Source organism: Natator depressus, chromosome 7 (genome assembly GCF_965152275.1).
Source record: "Natator depressus isolate rNatDep1 chromosome 7, rNatDep2.hap1, whole genome shotgun sequence".
In the NCBI taxonomy this organism is placed as follows: Eukaryota; Metazoa; Chordata; order Testudines; family Cheloniidae; genus Natator; species Natator depressus.
The window spans coordinates 39182241-39201648 of NC_134240.1; the positions used below are offsets into that span (position 1 = coordinate 39182241).

The 19408-nt window shown below is 41.6% G+C and overlaps 1 long non-coding RNA gene across 1 annotated transcript; it reads right to left on the bottom strand.

Annotated features, from left to right (window-relative positions):
• Window positions 1-6787: 6787 nt before the first annotated feature.
• Window positions 6788-18945, bottom strand: LOC141990685 (uncharacterized). Its single transcript, XR_012640236.1, has 4 exons — window positions 18819-18945; window positions 13630-13844; window positions 12565-12591; window positions 6788-8008 (listed from the first exon to the last, which is right to left on the bottom strand). It is a non-coding gene; the product is annotated as an uncharacterized LOC141990685 (long non-coding RNA).
• Window positions 18946-19408: the final 463 nt, after the last annotated feature.

A 19408-nucleotide genomic window follows, 5' to 3' on the forward strand; every position in this document is an offset into this window, starting at 1 on the left:
TTGTCAGTAAAAGGAAGACTGCATGCCTTTTTCCTATATTCTTGTTCCTTAATGGATTCCCCAAAGCAGAAGGCATAGGTGGGTGGATTGATAGGCTATTGTTTGTCCTATCCCTGGGCAACAAATCCACCCAGCATTTGTGAACCATCTGGCCATAATCTATCTTCTAAACGTTTTTTTCCCTCTCCGTAGACTCTCAAGATTTTTGGAGAATCAGTGTTTAAAACATGTTCAAACAGCAATGTAAACACTGATGTTCAAGACTAGGGAATGTAGATAGAGGGGCTCTCTCATAAAATTGCCTAGTTACTATGATACACAAGTAGTTATGCACGGGCTGACAGATTGCTCAGAATCATCAGTGACTTGCTTATGAGTTTTGATCTAGTAACTACATTAACTGAATGTTTAATATTGTTGCCCATTAATTGTGGTGTTCATGTTGTGAGTAATAATCGGATTGTCCTGTTATTCTCTAATAGGCTGTTTTCCTTTCTATGTGGTCTCAGATGATATTAATATTTTAGTTGATGTCTACTTCCTCTAATTATACCAGGGAACTAATAACACTGGTTTGTTGACATATTTGTTACTTCAGGGGCATATAGGGTCAGATTCTTCCATGGATCAGAACCTTACTCCATGGCTAGCCCAATTGCCTTGTGTGGTTCTAGGCTGAATTCAAGCTATTCTGGTTGACTTAGTTTTTTTTATTAATTTGGGAGCATATTCTGATAATCTTACTCAAGCTGAGTGGTCCTTTACTCCTTGAACAGTTTTAACAGCCAATAGCTGAATTCTAGTTATTCTCAGCAGATCCCCTGCAGAAACCTTCAGAATATGCAAGGCACAAAGGTGGCTATAACAGTGTAAATGTCTCTACCACCACCCCTCATGACCCAGGATGGTGCTGCAGGCACTCTCCCTCAGTTTCTCTCTGAGGTTCCTGGAAAGAGTCTACTCACAGCAAAAGTCTAATAAAATATTGTCCCTCAGTGGAGAGAGAATTTATTCAACAGTTAAGCTCCCAGAGTGAGCCCCCTTTCACTCAGCTGTAAATTCAAGTTAAACAGCCCTTCTTCCTGGGACTATGTAGTTCCAGTCCTGCCTTCCCTGATAGCAAGTTCACCCCTTTAGACCAGAGTTTCACAGTCCTCCTTCTGGGACTGCCTCCTTTCAGTCCTGGCCTTCCTTGGCTTACAAATTCACTGCTTTATACCAGGGTTTCACAGCTGTCCTCCTAGGGACTATGGCCTGGACCCACAAAGGACATAGGAGCTATGACACTTTGTTTCAATGCCTAACTTTTAGGACACTTAAAAAATCATCACAGAAACACTATGATCCACAAAGCCTGAGTTAGGCACCAAGGCTCACTATACAAATAGGGAGAGACAGGTGATTTAGAATGCGAGCCACAAAGCCAGCATGCTAGGCAGGGAGCCATCTAAGCTAACCAGTGGGAGATGCTGACAAGAAGAGTGTGTCTTAAGTCTCTCCCCTCTCACAGAGATAGGCAGGGAGGCACCTGGTGTTACTTAGCAAGCCACGAACAGGAACCCATTACGTGGAGTCAGCCAACTTAGGCACCTAGGCAGTGTCTTGTGTGACTGATCTCATTAATGATCTGGAGGATGGTATGGACTGCACCCTCAGCAAGTTTGCATAGGACATTAAACTTGGAGGAGTGGTAGATATGCTGGAGGGTAGGGATAGGATACAGAGGGACCTTGACAATTAGAGGACTGGGCCAAAAGAAATCTGATGAGGTTCAACAAAGACAAGTGCAGAGTCCTGCACTTAAGACGGAAGAATCCCATGCACTGCTACAGGCTGGGAACCGAATGGCTAAGCAGTAGTTCTGCAGAAAAGGACCTACTGGTTACAGTGGACAAGAAGATGGATATGAGTCAACAGTGTGCCCTTGTTGCCAAGAAGGCTAACGGCATTTTGGGATGTATAAGTAGGGGCATTGCCAGCAGTTTGAGGGATGTGATCGTTCCCCTCTGTTTGACATTGGTGAGGCCTCATCTGGAGTACTGTGTCCAGGCTACAAGAAGGTTGTGGAAAAATTGGAAAGTGTCCAGGGGGGCAAAACAAAGTTATTAGGGGACTGGAACACATGACTTATGAGGAGAGGCTGAGGGAACTGGGATTGTTTAGTCTGCAGAAGAGAAGAATGAGGGGGGATTTGATAGCTGCTTTCAACTCCCTGAAAGGGGATTCCAAAAAGGATGGATCTAGACTGTTCAGTGGTAGCAGGTGACAGAACGAGGAGTAATGGTCTCAAGTTGCAGTGGGGGAGGTTTAGGTTGGATATTAGGAAAAACTTTCACTAGAAGGATGGTGAAGCACTGGAATGCGTTACCTAGGGAGGTGGTGGAATCTCCTTCCTTTGAGGTTTTTAAGGCCAGGCTTGACAAAGCCCTGGCTGGGATGATTTAGTTGGGGATTGGTCCTGCTTTGAGCAGGGGGTTGGACTAGATGACCTCCTGAGGTCCCTTCCAACCCTGATATTCTATGATTCTATGAATGGGTCAGGTGCCAGCCTCACACTACACAAAATGGCTGGAGGAGGAGGAGGAAGAGATGGCAGTGGCAACCACCCTATAAAACTTTTAGCCCAGAGATAGGAGCACTCACCTGGAATATAGGAGAGACAGGTTCAATTCTCCCCTCTGCCTAGAACAGATTCAACAGGAGAGAGTGAGGGAGCCCCACATCAGAATATTCCATAGTTCAGTAGTGAGAGCACTGCCATGAAGGGTGTGGGAGACGCATGTTCAAATCCTCTCCCTTCCTCTGGCAGATAATGAAAACTCTTACTTAGAGACCTTGAAAGAAATTATATTGCAGCAAAACAAGAAATAAGTATGTTACATAGGGTTGCAAAAAAAAAAAAAAAAAAGCTCACAGCAATCATCCAGGGAGAAGATAGTCCTCACCCATTGAAACACCCAAGAGTTATGTGGGAGGAAAACTGAGTTTTTATCTCCTTGCTGAGCTTTCCTGAATGATGTAGGAATGCAGCAGGGTTCATCCTCATGCAGAAGACCTGATGGTTCCGTCCCAGAAACCATAGCTCTCACAGGATCTGCTGGAGGCACAGGGTCTTTGCACTGGTTCCCTACTCCAGCTCCTTAGTAGAACAGCTCTATTGGAACTGCATTGCCAGGAACTTTCCATCTGGTTGCTGTTCCAGAATCTCCGTATAAGCAGGAGAGTTAGGATGGATTTCCCAGGGTAGGGTAGGAGGCATGAAAAAGCTAATATGACAGGAAGCTGCATGAACTTTTCTGCACTGATCCCAGACAGGGAACCACACAGATCTCACCCACTCCTGTCCCTGGATGATGCCAAGATGATGGCTGACCTCCTTTTCCCTGTGGGACAAGGGCGATTTGGATACGGATAAGACTCAGTCTTCACTCCCCAGGGATTTATTTTCACTCTGTTCATTTAACCAGAGTATGCAGTAATGTGCATTTAATATAAAATGTTCCTGGGCACTAAGCAATACAAAGAGGGAAATATGTTAGAATGCTCTTTGCACCAACACTATGGATACTCTCAAGATCTGTGACAGTTCCATTGTGGAAGCTGAAAATCGGTTTAAACTGGAAGCTGTTAGCTGTAGGCCTAAAGGAAAAAAAAAAAACAGTTGTTTTGTTAAGTACAAAGCAAACTAGTACTTGTGAATACAGTGACATCAAGGGTTTTGATAGCAGCCAACACACCACTTTTAATACTGTTAAACACTACAAGCTACAGCATTACATTTTTAACAGTTCTCTACACAACAACATGATCGAATGATCAAAGCAACAATCTGTTTCCCCTAATTGTGAACTGTGCAAACAGCGCCAGCATGCAGTTTGACACAAAATAAACTGCTGGAAACAGAAAACTAACTCCTTTGACAAACAGATGGGAATCATGCTTCCATAAACAACTGAATATTTGGATCAGGCCTCTGTGGCTGTATTTCTAAAAACAACTAGCCATGGTTTCCGACAACATAGTTGCATGTCAAGGCTTTGAGCCACAACAATTTGGACTATACCTCAATAGATCTCAGCTCAGCAGAATTAAATCTGGTCAGTACTAGGACAGAAGCTATGAAAACAGGTGCTATACTATGTGGTGCTAATAATTCAACAGGTGGTCCTGAATCCCTACCCCAGGCTGAGGGGAGGTGTGCCAGCTGAGTCAAGATCCTGATCACCTGCATTCATTCAAAATCCCATGGCAATCTCATGTCCTCCTGCCCAATGTGGGTTATAGTATTCCACCTGCCTAAATATCCCATCATTTCTACTGGATTTGGCATTTTTCATCACCTGCTGCCCTACCTTGCTGCATAGTTTATTCTGTTCTGATAAGCAGCTGCTGTGTTCCTCCCCAGAGGTGTCTGCATTTCAGTGATTGAAGAAAGGAGACACAGATTTGAACATGATTGTATGAATATAATTAAGAGCAACATTTGGCCAACTTTTTGTAAAGAGCTTTTTGAACCCTTGGGATGAAAGACACTATTATAAGTAATTTGTTTTTAATTATCTTGTGATTAAAAACAGCATGAATATGGGTCACCCTTGTAGCTATTTTCTTTCCCCCTCTGAAGCACAGTAACACAGGGTCACACTGTAAAGAAATCTTTACATCAGTTAAACTTGGTTTTTGACTTGGAAATATTGAGAAGTTATAATTTAATGTGGTGTTTCCTAGGCCTTATTTTATTCAAGCACAAAATGGGAAAGCTGGAAAAATACCCAGTGGCCCCTATCCCCATTACTCATTCAATTGGTGCCAAAGGTGGTTGCAGTACATTACTGGCTCAGTAACTGAATAGAGATTGAACTGAAATTAGACTTTGGTCAGAGGATTCTTAAAGCATAAATCATGATGTGATGACCGACCAGCTTCATCTCAGCAGCACTTTATATTATTTGACCTCTTTTCCCCACTCTACACCATAGGCTGAATTTGTAAGGGACACAGTGCATATGAGTATGGGAACAGGGCAGGAAGAGTGCTAATTTGGAGGACAGCTGGATGAACCTTCCCTCCCTTTGAACCCACTGGAGTTTTGAGGATTACTGCAGCCCTAAGTTCCTCCTGAAAGTTCCTCATTCGGACCACCTGTGCTGTGAAGCCTAGCTTTGGTGGACACTACTGGAACCCAGGTTTGGTTTGAATAGATTAACAAATATTTGGGGTCTGAGCAAATCCCACTGAAGTCAATAGAAAGCCACCCACCAACTTCAGTGGGCTTTGGATCAGGTCCCTAATGATAATTGCATTGGAGCCCAACAATGATGGATGCTACTGGAGCCAGCATTTGGCCTTAATAGATTATAACAAATAATCTAATGATTATCACAATAGCTCTTTTTGCATTTCTATAGCATACAAGTGCATTCATAATGTTTCATTACATTTTCACATCCCAGAAAGAGAGAGTTGGCTAGAGTTTTAAAAAATAACTCATTTTAAAAAATAACTCACAACAGTCTTGGCTCTCCCTTAAGGAGAGCTATTTGACTTTAATATGTGGAAGGGAAAGAGAAATTATTGTATATAGAAATGTATGAGCAATGCTAACTATAGCAGAGACAAGAAGAGATGCAAGAATATCATCATCATGAGATCAGAGTCTCAAACAATGGCGACTAGAGAGTATCCAGGGACTATTAAGAGATTTGCATGCTGAGGAAGCAGCAAGAGACTGTTCTGTCAAGCGCACTGGCTAGGAACGTGATGGCAAAGCTAAAATTAGCAGCTTGTCTATTTCCTGTCTGTCATAAAAATAGGTTCTCAAAGCAGACGATCCCTTTCCCAACTCCACTCTGGTGAAAACCATCCAGATGTCCTTACCACAAAAAAGCAGACCTTTGCGGATAGGGAAAAATCAATCCATAAGAATTGGATAAAGAAATTATCGTCAAAAGCAAATATTACCATTTACAATCACTATGTAAAAACCCAGTGCCAAGTTCACCCCAGGGTCAACTGCGGCTTTGTGGAACAGTGTGTAGTGCTTCCACTCCTCCCAAAGATCAGTAACAGAATGTGACTCAAAGGTTCCCCCATTCCAAAGGGGACGTACCCTCTGCCAGCCATATACATAGTGGGACATACATCCCCCAGCATAACTACACAGATGTCACAGAGAAGGCACTCAGGTGCTACAGTGACAGGGAGCAGTATAAAGCCCCCAGATAGATGTACTGGCTGGCACAGAGACAAGGGTCCACCCATTCCCCACTCCTTCACCTGCAGTCCCTGTCCACCTGCACAGGGAGGGGTGTAGCAGCTCCCCAAAAGCCATTCCCTCTCCATACTGCTATTCGCCTTCTGGATGGTCAGTACAAAAGGAATAATAGGGGGCACCTTTTGCTTTACTCTGCTTCCTAGACACACAGGATGGGCTGCTATCTGCTCCACAGAGCATACCTCCATTGACTGAAGTGGACTTACCCCAGAATTTCATTTGGCCCATTGTGAAAGGCATGTTCCACTCCCACCCCCACTCCTTGCAGCCCAGTGGTGGCACTATAGGTGTGTCCCACCATGGCTTCCACCCCTCTCCCCAACTGGGGTATCAGTAAGTTCACTTTGAAGGATCTGTGAAGGGAAGTCAAAATAAACCAAATAGCAGGTCCCTTTAACAAGGTCTCAGAGAAGGTGCATTTGTTATGCAGTTCATAAGGCCCTTACCTCAGGATCCTGGTTCAGAGCTTCCAAACTTAGAGAGGGCTGAAATCAAAGATTCCGATCTCCTCGGCATTGCCAACCCCAAGTGTTCAAAAATCATGAGCCAGGCTCACCAAAAATCATGTGACTGGCTTTAAAATGATGAGATTATGTACAAATAACAGGTTTTGTGTTTTTTTAATTTCCTTTCTACTTTTTGAACCAGTAGGCTGCACTGGGGTCACATTTTGAAGCTTTCTCTACAGTCACAAGGGCTAGAAACTTACCTTTTCTTCAGGAATGAAAGCTGAAATCACCACATCTCCACTTGACTTCAGGAGCTGGGGCCTTAACAATAATTAGCTTGAGACTCATGACAAAATAATGAGTTAGCAACACTGTCTCCTCAAGCTAATCTCCTAGCATCTGAAGGCTCACCACCCCCTTACAACCTGCATGGCTACTAGTCTCCTCTCTTGCGCAACTGCTTGTTCTTATTTAAATAGCCCGAGGGCAGGGAAGGGGTTGATTACCCTTGATTACGTCAGGCTGTCTAGATTGTAAGTAAGCACCAGTCAGTCCATTCAAGGGGTAGCACACTCCTTCAAACCCATGTACTGTACTTCATTCAACTGTATTGCAAATTCTCCTATTTCCCTTTTTCAAAAGGTCAGCTTTGTAATTGATTATTTCACTTTCTAATAGCTTGGAAAAAACCCCGGGAGAAGCTGGTTTTGGTTCATTGATCATTGTGCTCTTGGGTGTTATTGGATCATGCTAATGGCAGATCTGCTGAAAAATCCACTTCCTCAATTTACCAAGATTCTTATACTGTTTAATTGAATAAAACCCATTTATGTCTTGCTGTTTTGAATCTATATGAGTATATGTGAGTCTATATGAATTCAGTGCATAACCATTAGCATCAGTAAGAGTCCCACATTCACACAGTGTGAAATTTACCCTTGTGCAGATACCTAGCACACTTAAATCTCACGTAAGCTCTCAAATGAATTTAAATGGGATGTAAGTGATGCATAAGCTTTGTTCTGCCCTTCAGAGAAGGAATGAATTTCACTCAGTCAGAGAAAAGTACATCTCTGAATATGAGTGCTTCTGCCCTATGCAATTGAGCCCTAAATATTTTATAGCTTTCCATACCAATAACCAGTATATGCCTGATGTGTAACCATCTTCCATGTCAGGTCTTCCTCTGGATGTCAGACATCGAGAACACAAACATCACTGCCAGGGGAAGGAGGGCAGGAGATCTTCTTTCAATGAATTGTTTCAGAGTAACAGCCATGTTAGTCTGTATTCGCAAAAAGAAAAGGAGTACTTGTGGCACCTTAGAGACTAACCAATTTATTTGAGCATAAGCTTTCGTGAGCTACAGCTCACTTCATCACATGCATACGTAAGAATATCCAGAACTGTAACAGTTAATACAAAAAAAAGTTTTGGAAGGTATAAAAAACTCAGAATTCAGGGTTTACACTGACCTTGAATATTAGGCAATAAAATTAGTCCTTCTTGGGAGGCAGATTATCCCACTGTGACACCAGGGTACAATCTAGACTAATGAGTAGCTATGTCACCCCTGCACTGTGACCTGGGGTGCCCTTTACAATGCCTTCCTGTTCACAGACAGCCTCTAGCATGTCTGTGTGTGTGCGCTGCAGCCAGCCAGCCACACTGTGGCTCTTACCAGCCTTAAAATTACTGCAGTGTGACCCCAATTCACTCCCAATCCTAGATTTTCCCCCAGAAATGTATGTCCTGTACTGCCCAGCCCTCTCAGTGACAGTACAAATATATTGTCTCTTATTCCTTGAATGGAATAATATGCACACAACTTGTTACCCAAAACTGAATTACCCAGACACTTCAACTTGAACACATTGATTATAGTTAATAAACTTGTTTTATCTAAAGAGAGAGATTTGAAGTCACTACAAGTAATGAGGCATAAGTCAGAAATGGTTACAAGAAAAATAAAAAGTAAATGCTTACTAGTGCCTAATTTAACAAATGATATTAGATTCACAGCTAAGTTTTCTCACCACATGCTTCCAGCAGTCTTACTGACCAAACTCTTTAGGTCAGGGCCCCTCCTGCAGAGTTCATTGTCTGCTTCCTTTGTCTCTTCAGGGAATGTGATGGGCAGAGATAGAAAGGGGTGCTTTGGGGGTGTTTCTCCCTCCTTTTTATACTTTCAGTCCCTCTCTTGAGAAACATTTCCAGGTGAGAACCAGAAGCCAAAGATTCTATGTGGAAGGATATTTCCTGAGGTTTTTTTCACCTGTTTGAACTTCCTTTGTCTTCCCTTCCTGCTTAATGACTCTGTTTACTGCTTAAATGTAAATTAAGGCAAGCACACATTCCTTTGTTTAGGATAGACCTTGTGATAAATATAAAGGAAAGGGTAAACCCCTTTAAAATCCCTCCTGGCCAGAGGAAAAATCCTCTCACCTGTAAAGGGTTAAGAAGCTAAAGGTAACCTCGCTGGCACCTGACCAAAATGACCAATGAGGAGACAAGATACTTTCAAAAGCTGGGAGGAGGGAGAGAAACAAAGGGTCTATGTCTGTCTGCTGCTTTTGCCAGGGATAGACCAGGAATGGAGTCTTAGAACTTTAATAAGTAATCTAGCTAGGTATGTGTTAGATTATGATTTCTTTAAATGGCTGAGAAAAGAACTGTGTTGAATAGAATGACTATTCCTGTCTGTGTGTCTTTTTTGTAACTTAAGGTTTTGCCTAGAGGGATTCTCTATGTTTTGAATCTAATTACCCTGTAAGGTATCTACCATCCTGATTTTACAGAGGTGACTTCTTTACTTCTATTAAAAGTCTTCTTGTAAGAAAACTGAATGCTTTTTCATTGTTCTCAGATCCAAGGGTTTGGGTCTGTGGTCACCTATGCAAATTGGTGAGGATTTTTACCAAATCTTCCCCAGGAAGTGGGGTGCAAGGGTTGGGAGGATTTTGGGGGGAAAGATGTGTCCAAACTACGTTTCCCAGTAAACCCAGTTAGAGTTTGGTAGTGGCAGTGGAGATCCAGGGACAAAGGATAAAATTAATTTGTACCTTGGTGAAGTTTTAACCTAAGCTGGTGAAAGTAAGCTTAGGAGGTTTTCATGCAGGTCCCCACATCTGTACCCTAGAGTTCAGAGTGGGGGAGGAACCTTGACAGACCTGTTTGCCAGAAGCTGGAAATGGGTGACAGGGGATCACTTGATGATTACCTGTTCTGTTCATTCCCTCTAAAGCACGTGGCATTGGCCACTGTCAGAAGACAGGATACTGGCCTAGATGGACCATTGGTCTGATGCAGTATGGCCATTCTTATGTTCTTTGTATGCCAACTTTTATTTCGGCAGCTCTGTGGGGTTTGGAACATGTATTAACACCACCATACAGGGGAATCTTACAACTTCACATGCAATGTTGCCAAATGTACTCGATTACTGACCAGCAAATTATGAGTTTTCAAATGATACTTTATAAGGCATACTTTGTACAAAGATTTTTACAATAGTGTGCACAGCATGAACACAGGGGTATACTGTCACACTCACATCTGCCTATTATAGGGTTCTTGCACCTTTCTCTGAAGCATCTGGTACTGGCCACTTTCAGAGAAGGGATATTGGACTAGATGAACTGTGGGTCTGATCCAGGCTGGAAATTCCCATGTTCTAGTGTCAAGACAAATGCTGGGTAAAAAAGCAAGTGTGTTTTCAAATTTCCTTAACTTCTTCGCTTATTAAAACAAAACCTCTTGGTGTAGTTAGCACCATTTTGCTCTTCGTTAGCATTTTGTGTTTCCTTGTCAGGTTTTCCTGCACTAGTGCAGTGCTGCAATGTTGAGGCTGCAAATGCTGCAAGGGAGCATTCAAAGACAAATAATATCGTTTTCAGTATTTTTAAAAAAAAAACCCTGACACCCTTTTAATATTTGTTTTTCTGATATATTTAATCTGAAAAAAATCTAAATTACATCAGAGGGTAAACGCCAGAGAGGGAGAAGAGCTATGGTAGCTGAAGGATAAGTTGGCACAAGAACAAAGCGGGGTAAACTGGTCATGAATAAATTTAGGTTGGAAATTAGAAGAAGGTTTCTAACCATCCGAGGAGTGAGGTTGTGCAAGAATCTCTCAGTTGGAGTAATGAGGGCAAACTTAACTAGTTTTAAGATGTAACTTGCTAAATTTACAAATGGGATTATAAAACAGGATTGCTGATAGCAGGGGACTGGACTAGGTGACCCCATGTAGTCCCATTGACTAGAGGGCCCATCTAGGGGGTCCCAGCTAGACCCATGTCCTGTGTAACATACATTTTGGATTGATAGGCTATTTTCAAAACCTCCTGAGGGATTTGAAATCCTAATTCCCATTAATTTCAATGGGCACTGAGCTTTGCAAATCTCATTCATATGCTCTGACATTGTCCCTCTTTAAATCACCCAGAAGGCTTACATTTCATGGCTGAGCATGTCTTGCTCATTTCTCAGCCTTAGCACCCTAACACGGTAAATGTCGAAAGGCGGTGTGGAATGCCTCCTTCTGAGCCAGTACTGAGCCAATACCCAGCATTGTGTTTTGGGAACTCTGCTGTGGGAGGTGTCATTCACATACAGCAAAGACTAAGAACCTGACCAATTATGGTCAGTGTGTTTTCCTTTCCATTGCTCTTTTCACCAGAGAAAGAATGTTAAGCTCCAGCATTCTGGCCAAACTCCAGTTTGGGTAATTACATGCGGTCTACCTATATATTCTCTGAAGCTGTGATTGTTCTTCAGTTCCTGCCCTAAAATCTTGCTAGCTATAGGCAGATGAGGCAACTGCTACAGCAGCAGCTGCCCAAGGTGGTGGATTTCTGGGAGAAGCAATTTTTTTAAAATGCTCAAACAACAAAATTTATTATTGTCTACATGGCTCTGCAGATGGGTCTATGGGGGTATGAATTGCAGGTCACACTAACTGCTCCATGTAGTCCCCTGCTGGCGTGAACTAAAAAGTACCTAGTTCACACTGATGTAGTCCACAGGGCTGTGTTAACGTACAGTAGGTACCCTTTAGTTTGCACCAGCAAGGTCTACATGGAGCATTGAGAATGCTACACATTAGAGTGCTCTGCAGTTCAGAGCCCTGTAGACAGCCTGTGGCACTAATGGAAGTGTGACGGGGGGGTAACACAGTGAAGTTTTGCCTGGAGCAGCAGATTGCCTTGAGAGGCCTCTGTGCATAGGGTTGCTTTATCATATTGAATAGTTGTTTCATTTCACCCCCAGGTTTGGCTGTCTTGCTGCAGTGGATAAAGTGATTCATATATGTATTGGAAGTAGATTGTAAACCACTGTGGGATCCTTCAAGATGAGAAGTCTTATCGATAAGGTATTCATTACTCAGGGTGGATTGCTCCCTCCTGAGTAAAATCCAGAAGAGAAGGTTACAAGAGAGTAAATAGCCTGGCAGATCTCAGATCTGTATATTCCATGCACATAGTTTATTATGCCTGGGTGCCAAACAATGATCAGTTAGTTACTAATACATGTGTTAAATTGGAAAATATTCTTCATGCAACATAGGAGCTATGTCCAGGGCCTTTCATCAGAGGAGCATGAAACAAATGGACAGATTAGCCACACCTGCACATATGAATTTTGAGATTATCAGAGCAGCGCATGCCTTTAGTCTTTTAGCGCTAATACAGTATTGTTCTATTTCAATCTAAGGTTGTCAATACTATTAGAAACTGCATTCCAATACGGCACACCATGAAAAAACTATACATGTAGTTTTAGTAAAACAACAACATATAGGACAGACTCCCTCAATGTAAGTCTTTAGAAATGACTCACCAAGCTGATCTGCATTATGAACTGATTCTAGGAAACAGGCAATACAAAGTAAAAATCTGAACAAATACACCCACCAATTAAGACGTATTAATGTGATTAAGTTGCAATATGAATGAGACAAAAATAGTATCTTGCCCCTAGAAAATATCACACAGATTGATGGATGAGATAAGATTGACATGAGAGGAAGTCCTGCCCTGTCAGTGCCATTGGAAAGCTCCCCCACCCCCCTTAACTGGCAGTGATGAACTCACAGGAAATGACACTACTTATTAGATGCTGAAGAAGGGATTTGGGCCATATACTAAATCCTATTGACTCCCTTCTTGGGTAAGGCAGGCCTTCCTATTGGGGGTCGGAGGTCAAAAGGTGATAAGCCACTCCCCAGAGGGTAAAATTTTAGAGCATAACACCATTTCCTGTGACGACATCATTGCCAGTTAAGGTGGGACTTCTGATGGCACTGAGGAGGGTGGGACTTCTTGTTAAAGGGGAACTTTCTTTGAACACTTCCAGTGAAGGGCAGGATTGCCTGTCATCCTTATCTCACCCATCAATCTTCATGACACTTGCTGGTTGCAAGATACTGCTGATCAAAAGGGATTATACAAAAACAATAATTTCACCAAGTTATCATTCCCAGCTAGTCAAAGGGAGAAGGCTAGAACCGATAAGGAAATGCTTTCTATACAGCTTAATTCACAACACTAATTACATTCCTTTAAGCTTTGCTGAGTTGCTGTGAATTTAGTCAATACTTATTTTTAAATACCTTTTTTTAAATCAACATCTCCCTAAACAAACATGCTAAACCAGTGCAAGAGGAAGGATTATCTTGTGGTTAGAAACAGTAGCATTGGCAATTCCATATGGACTCCATGAAGCTGGACCAAAATCCTGAAGCAAAGACCGTGGATTAAGCTTTATAATTAACTAGATAGGAAAAATTAATAATACAATCAGTACAATAGTCCCAGTGTTATTTTGAAAAGCAAGCCAATGGTTTTCACACTGCCTCTACATTTTCATTGTTTAATGTATCATGGTGTAACTGGGTTCACTCACCGCTTTAGCGCCTTCTTGTGGCCGATATGGGAATTAGCTTTGGTAGCCAGTGCGCCCCCTCCAATGGTGCTCTGCCCATCACCTCTTCTGCTCCTGGACTCATGTCCCTCCAAGGACCATGGTATCCTCTTCAGTGACACAGCCCTCTGGCCGTGCCATGCTTGATGTTCCACAGGTGTAGCTAATTATCTGAGGTGCAAGGCCCCTAGTGCTCACTAAAGGGAAGGACAAATAGCACGATCTTAATGTTCGATCCTGAGAGCAGTAAGACTCTTCATGGACAGTTGGCATGCCCAGGAGGAGCTCACTGCAGGATCAGAGCCTTAGGCAGGTGTAGTGTTGGCAGATATCAAGTAAGCCTCCTCCCCACAGCTCTGTCATACATGTCACACTCCTGTTATTCCAATTCTCATTCCATTTTACGAATAGGGAGGTTTCATCTTATGTACAAAAGGGGCATTGGGATGAGAGTAAGTCAATTTTCTCTTAGACCTAATGTGGACATGGACTTCAGACTAGGATACATATTTTGTAAGATCAGCTGATACTAGGTGAAGGAAGAGTGTTAACAGTAGACTACTAGATCTTGCTGCAGTATGCTGCTCTGTGTTAAAAAACTGTGTTTACCATTCAGCTGAGGCAGAGAAAAAAATATCCAAAAACATTTTAAATGTTAAAAGAAAAAATAAGTTACAGTAGATGTTAAATTGCACTGCCTTCCAATGGTGTTTCCCATGCACTTGCTAATACAAGGAATGGGGGAAATCAACGGGGGATCCTTACCCTGTAATTTACTAATGGCTGCACACCGGAGTACTGCAGCATTTTGGAAAAGAAAGAACAACCTGCTTTGACATCCTGACTCAGGAGCAAGTTGGTGGTACAGAAAATGTATACACACAGAGCAAGAAGTCAAGTATACAGAGAGTTGGTATGAAATCTCAGAAAAGCCAGGCACAAAGCAGCTGCAATATCTCAGACTAACTTCCTTTTCTGGGCATGGAGCACAGTTGAATTTGCTAAGCAATCAGCACAAATGCACAGTAGACATCTCCAGGGGGTGGTAGCACCTGCCTTTTCCTTGCTCTTTTGACTTCGCTCTGCTTAGCCATCTGTAGAAATGCACCTTCCAGGTCTACCAACTTTTTTGTCCTGTATAAACCTATAATATATCTAAACACATCACTAAACACCTTGGTTGTGCTCCTATGCAATGGAATATGCAAGTACTATCTAAGCAACTTTATCAGCACCCCCCACTATTAGAGTTCAAGTCCCACGCAAGCACCTCCAAGCTAGTGTCCAAGTCTCATGTGAGCAACAACACATGGCAGCATTCAGGTCTAAAGAAAACACGCAGCACATTGTAGCATCTGACTTTTTGACTGGCTTAAGGGATAACACCAGCCATACAGCTAGTCAGTTTGGGTTTAAAGGTGCATCCTAACTTATCTCCTGCCACCAGGATCAGTTGAACAGGAGTCAGCTCTTCCCCCGTCCTCCAGACACTATTTCCTTAACTGTCTCCACAAACACATGCACCAATTCAGAATGCATTGCTTATTCTCTCCCTCACCCACTGCAGGACTCAGTCCCAAGAAATTTACAGGGCATAGGAGTTTGTGACAGATGGAGGAGAGAGGTCAGTAACTGAATCTAGGGGCCCCAAGCAATTGTTTTCACAGGCATCCCCATGTTTGTCTAAACTGGTCTTGATCACGGCTGCGCTTTATACTCGACTTGTCCCTGCAGCTGGCCATGTCTCCCTGTATTGTGGTGTTCTCTACTTGGGTGAATACAGAGGATCATTCTTTCATCACCAGGGAGTATTTGGCCTCATCTAAACTACTCATGTGACACTACATGATAGTAAGAGAAATGTGGCAGTGGGCAGATATTTTAACATATGCCAATTATTTTGCTGTACTGAATATATAGTAAATTCAAGTTTTAAACACTATTATAATCCTTAATTAACCAATAAACGATCCAGCAACTTAATCTGCATCCATTCTTCTTCTTATCTGAACTACATTAATAGTGCACTAGTTATGATGCAAATTGTCTTAGTATGATGCATAACAGTAGGCCAAGACTTTTGAAAGTGACTCAAGATTTTTGGTGCCCAACTTTAGAAAACTTAAAGTGGCCTGATTTTCAGAAAGTGCTGAGCACCAACTTTCTGAAATTCAGGCTCCTTTAAAGCATCTCAGGTTGAACACCCAAAGTCACTATTCACTTGCGAAAATCTTGGCCATGGTATTTTAGAAAAGGCAGCAAAAAGACAGTTGATCTACGTAGCATATGGCTTTGAAATAATGCTTCTAAAATTCCCTATTACTGGTCTGATGGCCTTTTAAAGGTTTAGATTCAAAACTGGTCTTGCAAATTATTTGGAGAAGTCAAAAGAGCTGCTTGTTAGAATGGTGCATGTTTGGGAAATCCACATGAAATTCTATAAATCAATAATTTGAAAATAGTGCTCATTAAGGCATCTGCCCATATGAAGATAATCTCTCATTTGCTGTCATAAGAGAAATAGTTTTTTTTAAAATGCCCCTAATGTCCTGAAGATATGACCTAGCTTGAAACAGAGGGCTGATAATATTTACTAGCTGTTTACATGAAGAAAAATAAACCAAAAAATATAAGCATAGAAATTTGCTTTGGATTCCAAACTGCTTTCAGCCTTTGTGGATTTGGAACTAACTTTCTCACACACTACCACTTTCTTTGAACAACAATGAAAACAAAACTAAAAGTGAACAGTGTGATCCTATTCTATAATCCTAGTCCTGGAAGCCAAATATTTGAGGACTAAACCTGTCCTCAGATATGCACATGTGTATCTCAAACAATAATTAATTGTATTTTTTTTTTAAAGGAGGAACAGGAATGCACAGAAGCCAATGGTACATATCCACTGTCACACAGACCTTGCAACTACACTTGCTTCTTTGAAAGAACAAGTGGGTGGGACTGGAGGCCTGATTCTCATTGATGCTAAGGGCCCTTTACTCCAAGAATGCAAAGGGATCTCAAAGTGAGTTGTAAAGTAGGTAATAATTTATTGATACCTAGCTTTTCTACAGTGCATGTCATCAATAGATCTCAAGGCACTTTACAATCTATATGTAATGTTCTAGCTTCTGGGAGTTTTGTAGGTAGAAGAATTGTAGGTGTGGTTCCTAAATCTCTTGTTTCTCTTGCTATATTCATTTTTCCAGTAGCTTCCCCTGGTTATTCTGCTCCATCAGTCTCAAAAGCAACAGTTGGCAAATTTTACTGCTTTCTGACAAGATTAAATAATGCTAAGCACCTGCTCCTCTTGTTTACTGTCTGCAGGAGTTTATTACCACTTCATGAATGGACTCAGGATCCGTATTGCATGATTAATAGATGATGTCTAACACACACCGCTCAGATTCCTAGTCCAATAAAATAAAAATGAAGGATCATATTTAATATCCTATTTAAAAAACCCCCAAACCAGCCATCTTTGTCTCATTTTTGCATATTAACAGAAACTAATTCAGAGAGGGGTGAGTTTATGTCACAGGCTATAGGAATTAATGGTATTTTTTCTCTCTCTTTTGGGGGGTGATTTTCAAAAGCACTCAGTACTCACCACACACTTTTCATGTCGATGGGAGTTTTAGCATTATCTTCAGTGGTAGCAGCATTAGGCCAAAGAGTGCTTTTGAAAACGATTCTTGGGTTTGGCATTCCTCCCTAGTAGAGCAGTGTGAAATCTCCTTCCCTTTGCACAGCCAGGACTCATGGTCCTCAGTACAGCTGGTTGGGAATTTTTCTCTGAATCATTTATTCACCAAAAATGCCTATTCGTCAAAAATGAAACTGTTCATGAAACAAGCGACAAAACTTCCAACTCAAATTTTCCAACTCACAGTTTATTCGATGAGGAACATATTAATTTTCCACATTACCAAAAGTAGACGATGATCTTTGGAAACCCTAAAGACACTTGAATAAGGAAAGTGTTTGGGAGACGTATGTAGGTAAGCTGGAAATGTTTCCAAATCCCAGTTAGCGCAAGATGCTGAAATAAATATTTTCTCTTGTGCCTAAGTGTGTACTGTTTAGATTGTGGATCACGGCAATTTGAAGTGTCAAAATGGGATTTTTAGGTTTAATAGTTAAGAAGCATGAAAAGCTATTTTCCATCATAATGAAACATGCAGCCATTCTCAGAGCTGTGTTGGGCATGGACCCATGTCAGGTGGCTGTTACTGCTGGAGATAAACTGTGGTGGTGGGACCATGAGGCATCTGGTGTCACCAAAGATTGTGAAATACTCCTCGACTGTATGAGTAGGGCTGTATATCACCCCTAGTGCCACCCAAGATCCCCTGTGGAGTAGCCCATGAAGGAGAGTTATTCCCCGTAGGCTCAGCGAGTGAAGCCTGCTAAGAATGGCCTAGATATTAATTCCACAACCACAAAGCATCAAAGCAATGCACCTGCTATTTTATCATTATCCATGTTAGCTACCTTCTACTTGCCTCCATATTGATTAGCTATCTTTGGGAAACGAGGCTGGTGCTGGAGGGATTTGGCTAGAACTGTTTATTATTGCTTTTTTCTTCCATTTGGACAGAAATGTGTGTGAGGAAAAAACCCAACAAATGCTTTTTGAAAAAATGTGGTCATGGTTGATAGTGTCTGCGCTGCTTGTCAGATGCCTGTGATTACATGTCCAGGTGACTTAGAGCTTAGAAACAAGGATGTAAATTAGCTGGCAGATAAGGAATGTTTAAAGCAAAACAAAATGTCAGAACAGCAAGCCACGAGGACAGTAGCAGAAAGAAAAGGGTTATGGTATGTGGTGCTAACATGTCATGAGGGAAAGCAGCAAACAAAAACTGGGGAATATTAAAATACTTAAAATTATCATAGTAAGGAAATATCATTTGGAGGAGTCGAGAGAGAATCGTAAGACAATAATAAAGAGTGATTATACAGAACTGACAGGCACTGTCATAGGAAACAATAGCAATCAGAAGCATTGCTGCAGAGATGTTTTAATAATGCAAAGGTCATGGTTATATTAGAGGTACATTATGTACTACACTGGCCAACTGGTCTTGGAAAACTTCCTAACAATGTTGTTTTGGCAATATTATCAAAGTCAGGATGAATGCACAAGCTCGTCCGATGCCTGCACTTACCTGATCCTGAGGATAGGCTACTTCTGATTATAATGAATATTGTATAGAGATGCTTCATGTTCCAGATGCTTCATACAACAGCATTGCATTGCTTCCTTTGAGGGACCTCCTCTTTATTAGCATACCCTGGAAAATTTACAAGAATATAGCTGAAGAATATATACCTAAATGCTGGGTGAAAACAGTTTACAAGGGTGAAAATCCCTAATGGAGCAAGCACAGATAAATTAATTTGCTGCAAATTACATTTTTTTTGAGCTTTTCACTTAAAACATATGCTGAAGACAAAGGTGGGATTTTTCAAAGCCCCTGAGAGGTCCTGATGCCCAATTTCTACTAAAATTAATGGGAAACTATTATCCAAATCCCCTATACAGTTTTGAAAATCTCAGCCAAAGTCGATCACATCATAAAGTAATGAAGTTAGCAATATTTCTTATTTTTCTCTGTTTTCTTGTTTACTCCTTGATTCGTCCCTTTTAATATTTGTTTAGGTGCCTATATGCCACTGGCATTCCAGGAGTTTGAAAAGAATTCAGATCCCCATTAATATATCATATTTAAACCATGCTATTAAAATACTAAAAGCA